This window comes from Lygodium microphyllum, chromosome 15 (assembly GCF_053477565.2).
Source record: "Lygodium microphyllum isolate KBCC chromosome 15, Lygodium_microphyllum_v1.1.10, whole genome shotgun sequence".
In the NCBI taxonomy this organism is placed as follows: Eukaryota; Viridiplantae; Streptophyta; class Polypodiopsida; order Schizaeales; family Lygodiaceae; genus Lygodium; species Lygodium microphyllum.
In genome coordinates, this window is record NC_141149.1 from 100872832 (window position 1) to 100879606 (window position 6775).

Here is a 6775-nt window from a genome sequence, read left to right on the forward strand (position 1 = left end):
CGGCAACATTGATCGTCAACATTCTAAGGAGTGATCTTAAGACATATACATGACTTGACAAAGCATCACAACATGCCAATGCAAGGAAAATCATGAGCTAAGTTTAATATACATTCACAAGAGGTACTAAACTATAAAGGATAGAACAACCCCCCTTAAGAAAGTTAAAAATCTCTCTTAGACCACCCCAAGTATGATTAGCTTCTACAAAATAAGAGGTGAATGCACAACTACTTAGGTTGATTCTATCTTAATCTTGCACTAGCATAGATGATATTCATATATAAGAGATAAAAGCACATTCACTTAGGTAGATTCACTTTTTTATCATTGCCAAATCATCATTGCTTGAATTGGATCAAGAACCATTGAATTGACAAATGCATGTTTTCAAGGTAACAACTTTCAAGTATGTCTTCATTTACTTTCATGAATATAACTTTTTGAAGGCTAATAATTAGCATCAAATAGGCTAATAGTAATCACCATTAGTGGTAGCAAATGGTTGCTTAACATGATTATATCCAATAACACAAGCTTCTTGAGGTGTTGCAATCTAATATAGTCACATTTGATAGGACATTAGGGTAATTAATGTAACTCTAGCTTTGGTAACTTTTGAAGTTATCTCAAACCCTTTATTAGCCACTCAAGATAGGAATGCATTAGTATAATATATATAACTTAATGACTACACTTTTATTGAGGGTGCATTTGAGATCGATAGAGTCTTTATCTTTATTAACTCAAGATTTCTACAATGAATTCATGTACTTGCAAACATCTTACTACTATATCATTTTCGTTGTAGGTTCTCCCCGAACCTCCAAAGAGCTTCCTGAAACTTACCCCATTTTCCAAACCTCCCTTTTTCAATGAAAACCCTCTCCCCTTCCCTCTTTCTCACATGTAATCTCTCCTTTTCTCTTCCCCCTCCCTTTTTTTTATTAAAGGTCCCCCCTCACCTCCCTTTTTTGAATTAAATCCCCCTCCCCTCTCTCTCACTTATAATCTCTCTCTTTTTTTCCCCCTTCCCTTTTGAATTAAATTCCTCCCCCCTCCCTCCCTCTCTCTCTCTCTCTCTCTCTCTCTCTCTCTCTCTCTCTCTCTCTCTCTCTCTCTCTCTCTCTCTCTCTCTCCCTTAATTAAATCAAACTTCTTTTTAAATATAAAAAAGCATACACACTCTCTCTGTGTGTGTTAGATTAAACTTTTTTAATTAAATATTTTTAATTTAAAGTTTTTCGAACATAGTTTTTCACACACTTTGAGAGAGAGAGAGAGAGAGAGAGAGAGAGAGAAGAAGAATAAGAATGATAAAAAGAAGAAGACAGAGAGAGGTGGGGGGAAAGAGGAAAGAGAATAGTTTTTTTTTTCATTAGATATTTTTCTTCTCCCCCTCCCTCTCACAGTTAGATTCAACTTTTTAATTAAATATTTTTTTAATTTGAAGTTTTTTTTACATAAATTTTCACACACTTTGAGAGGGAGATAGAAGAATAAGGAGAAGGAGAAGGATTAAAAAAACAAGAACAAGAAAGAGAAAAAGACAAAGAGAGGGGGGAAAGAGAAAAGAGAATAGTCTTTTTTAAATTAAACATTTTTTGATATAGTTATTGACTTAGAAAGAGAGAGAAAATAGGGGGAGAAAGGGAAAGAAAGAAAATAGAAAAATAAAGAGAGAAGAAAAAATATATATAGAGAAAAGAGAGTGAGAGAAAAAAAGAGAAAGAGAGAGGAAAATAAAAATAAGGAGAGAGAGAGAGAGAGAGAGAGAGAGAGAGAAAGAGAGAAACCAAGAGAAATATACAAACAACAAAAAAGAAAGAAGAGGAGAGGGAGGGAGAGAGAAAGAGAATTAGAAAAAGAGAAAATATAAAATTTAAGACAGAGAAAGAGGAAAAGAAAAAAGGAAAAGAGAGGAGAGAGGAGGAAGAAGAAAAGGAGCGAGAGAGATAAAAAGAAAAAAAAAGAAGAGAGAGAATTATAGAGAGAGGAAATATAAAATTTAAAAGAAAGAGAAAGGAAAAAAATTAAAGAGAGAAGAAGAAAAAAAAGAAAACAGAGGAGAGAGAAGGAAAAGAGAGGAGGGGGAGAGAGAAGAAAAGCGCAGAGAGAGAGAGAGAGAGAGAAGAAGAAGAAGAAGAAGAAAGAGGAAGAGAGGAAGAGAGACGAGGAAAGAGAGAAAATAAAAAAACTTTTTCTAATTTAAATATTTTTAGAGAGAGAGAGAGGAGAGAGAGAGTGAGTGAGAGAGTGTGTGTAAGAAAAGATAAAATTTAAAAGAGGGAGGGAGAGAGGAAAAAAGGAAAATTAGGAGATGGGAGAAGAAAAGGGGGTAGAGAGAGAGAGAGGAGAAAAAGAGAGAGAATATAATCATAAAGAGAGAATTATATATAGGAAAAAGATAAAGTTTACATACTTTAAGAGAGACTGAGGGGGTGAAAGAAAGTAAAAGCAGAAGAAGAGAGAGAGAGAGAGAGAGAGAGAGAGAGAATAAAAAATTTAAAAAGAGAACGAAGAGAGAGAGAGAGAAGAATAATAATAATTTAAAAAAAGGAAAAAATAGGAGAGGGAGAGAGAAGGAAAAGAGAGGAGAGGGGAAGAATACAAGGGGAGAGAGAGAGAGAGAGAGAGAGAGAGAGAGAATCAGACATAGGGAATTTGGGGGGAGAGAGAGAGTAAATAAAAAATTAGAAACAAAGAGGGAAAAGAGGAGAGAGAAAGATGATAAATGGATTATTGAGCGAAGTTGTGCGATAGCACGGCAACTTCACTTGCCACTTCGGGACAACAAAGCTGCTGCAAAGCGGCCTAGCGTTCCATGCGCGCAAAGGGAAAAGAGGAGAGAGAAAGATGAGAAATGGATTGTTGAGCGAAGTTGTGTGATAGCACGGCAACTTCCCTTGCCGCTTCGAGACAACGAAGCTGCTGCGAAGCGCACGTAGAATGCTAGTGGATTTTAAACAACCAAATGTTTTTAATTGTATTTGCAATCACAAACTCACCAATTTTAATAGGCAACAAAACCTTGATACCACATTTTCTTTAGAACCCTTATTGTATTTGCATCAATCTACTTAATGAGTAGTAAAAGCACTTTGGTGTAGCATGTTTAATATCGTCTTGTAACTTGAATTTGGTGGTCGAAACATGTGAAATAGGTGGCACATGTTTTGCTCTCATTCTTTAAAGTATGTGCATTTTCATAATTGACAATAGAGAATACATTGCATGTACTAAATTTCAAACTCAAGTATGACTATACTCAATTTGTCTTATTTTGAGTCATATAGTTTACCCAAATATCATATATAAAATGGACAGAAAGCCACATACACATGTCTAGTTGTTTAGGTTTTTAGTTATCTCATTTTCAACTACCTAAGTAAACCCAAGACAATCACTAAATAGTTTTAGTCACTCCATATGTTCATAAACATGCATCTTCACAAGTTTAGTTGATAATGACAGCTTGACATGTGGGGCACAACTTTTAAGGCTCTTAAGTAAACACAACAACAATTGCTACTTATGATTGAGAAATAGGACTTGTATGCACATTGCACAAATCAAATAGAAATTTATGCCCACTAACTATTAATAGACATCTTTATTCCACCACATATCCAACAACTTAGGTTACAAAGGACAAAAAAGAATCATAAACTTGTTAAAATGATATACTAATGATTTGACATGTTTGAGCTTCTTAAGCTATATGGTCACATCAAAGTGGTATCAAATAGGCAATATTAGAGTATTATTTTTGTAAAATTACACGTTAGAACATTAAAGATGTTTCGTCTTGAATTAAATGTGTGATATTGGGAATCATATTTGAATGCAATAGATATGTTTTGTACTATTGAGCATGAACAACATTGCTTTCGTGGTTAAGACTTCTATGATAGCAATGTGTAAATAGGCTTAGAACTACCCAAGTTTTTTTTCCCCTTATTAAGAGGTCTTCTCACTTGATCTTGTAGACCTTCTAGGGTTGTGTACTCTTTTTTCCTATGATATTTGGCAATAGAGCTATGAGATTCACCTTACCCTTTGATTTCTTGCAATGGTAGCAATTGGTATGAAAGCCATCATTCCATCTGCCTTTTGTAGGCTTCTTCCATAAGGTACAAATGACATCAAATTGTTGCACCTCTCTAAGTGGATTTAAATCTACTAGAGTTTTTTATTGGCAATATTTTTTTGTAGCAAAATCTATAGGACCTAACTTTTTGGTGATGAGCGGTTCCAATGAGCAAATTTGAAAAGTGGTGAGCAAGTTAACCACCTAGAGAGAGGTGGAGGGTGGTGCATGGTGTGGTCGTGGTGGCCAATGGAAGGAAAAGTTCGAGGTTGGTGGCTAGGTTGTGGAGGTAATTGGTGTTAGAGAAGGTAGAGAAGGGTATAAGAGTGTAGTGGGGGCAAGTGAGGGTGGAGATGAATAGAGGATGGTAGGCATAAGTATCAAAAGGTGGGCAACAATACAAGGGAATAAACGAGCATAATGAGTGGGTATGAAAGTGGTGAAGGGGGGGATAGAGGGGATGGGTGGAGAGTAGAGGGGGATAGATGAGGATAGTGGGTTGTAGGAAAGACCAAAAGGGTGGGAGGAATGGAGGGAAATATGTTGGAGTAAGTGGGGTGGGGGGGATAGAGTAGTGTACATGAAGGTATATGAGGACAAGCAAGGATAGTAATGGGTAGGCTAGCATAGATAGCAAGAGGTACATGATGATATAAGGGGATAAGCGAGCATAACAAGGGGGACGTGAGGGTAAAGAGGATAGAGAAGGGTGCACATGCATAATGAAAGTTGGAAAATGGTACATGGAAAGGAGGGAGTAGTGTTGGGGGTAAAGACATATGTGTCAACGTTGCCATATATTTACTTCACACACCGTGATTGCATGCCTATACATTGCAAGTGGCGAACGCTCATCACTTTCACTTTATTTTCATTCTTTTAGTTGAATATTGAATGAATAGGGAAAGGCTAGTCACACATTGTGGCTATTGGAGTTTCCATGTCTTGTGTATCTCTCTCTTATTCCATCCTCCATAGCTTGCATCTCTCTTGTTTCCGCTTGCTTATGCTTGCACTCGAGTTTCTTTCTTCAATTGGTGTTAGAGCCAACCATTTGAGGACCCTCTTCTTCATGTGCTTCAACTCAAATTCAAAGCTTCAACTCAAGGTTTCATGGTAGCCAAGGCTTCTTCACCCCAAGGTATGCATTGTGCTCCCATTTTCTCTCAAGCTATTGAGGTTTGTTCTAAGGAGATTGTAGACCCCATTGATCATTGCCCAAGGCTCAAAAGCAATCAATACAACTAGCAAAGGGATTAGCACAACCAACATGATTAATGCATGTTGTGCTACCTCATTTCCCTATGACTTATTGCACCTCTCCTACAGCTCATGGAGCTCCCAACATTTGGCGCCTACCTTAACAAACATTCACACATTGTGCGGCTTGCTCCTGAGCATCAATTGGAGAGTTTTTTATTAGCCCCATTACTCTACTATTTGGTACAAACCTGATGTATACCCTTTGGATTGCAGACAATGTCACTCCATTATGCTCGTTTGATGCTTCTCGTATACTATTTTGGTGCCAAAATGGTATGGCCATACTTTGGGATGCTATTTGGATTGCTTAGAGCTTGATTAGCTAAAGTAGAGGTTTATTACTATCATAATAGTTTGGACATCAATCTTTTAAATTGGGAAGGTTATGCCTATTGAAGCTTGATGCTATTCAGATATGCCACTTGCATGTATTGATGCCTAGCATTGATACTTGGATCCATATATGATTATGGAATGGTTTGGGACTTGGATTTGAGTTGCATTTGATGTCTTGGAGATTTGGCTACTCGCTTTGGTTGCTTTAGTGATTATCATTCTATGGGTTTGAAGACTTACTTGAGTTTTATGCTCCTAGATGTATTGACTGATGTCTATGGGCACCCGAATGTTGTTTACTTAATGTATTGAGCCTTGCGTTGCTCTTTTACACTCTAGATATGCTTCAATGGATGCACTTTTGAGGTATTTGTGTTTACTTGGATACATTGCATTAGAGCTTTGGGTTTTCTACACGATTGAGCTTGGTTTACAAAGACAGTGGGGCTCTTGCCTTATGTACACACACTGGCACTTACCTCTATTTGTAGGATTCAATTATGTATACATGCTTCTGAGTTATGTATTGAGCTTCATTACTTTCTACTTAGTTAGTTGTGTATTTGATTGATCTCTGTGCTTGATATTGAGATCTCTTACATACACAATGTCTGTGCCTATGGGATGTATTGGTTATTGACTCCCTTGAGTTTATAACAGATTTTAGTACTAGTTGTATGCTTATTCATTGCTAGTTGCCCTTATCTATCCTGGTTGTTACCTAGATTTTCTTGGCAATGAGAGTTGGGGATTTTTTGATTACTTGCCCACAGCGGTCTTTGTCATACTGCTACATTTATTATAGGAGTGTTGTAATTACACTTTTTAGCATTGTCTTAGAGAGTAGACATTGTACTTTGGCAGTCTATTGCTTGCAGTTGGTGGATAGCTCTCTACTTTGGTATTCTCTCTTATTTTGCCCTTGGTTTGTGGCTAAGTTTTATGGTCAATTTGTAGCTATTTACAATAGTCCATTCTCTTATGACTGTTTCTTCAAGTGATAGTGCTATTTTCAATATTGAAAAGCTTGATGGCACTAATTCTACCTATTGGAAGATGTAGGTATAGTAGATACTGGTTCAAAAG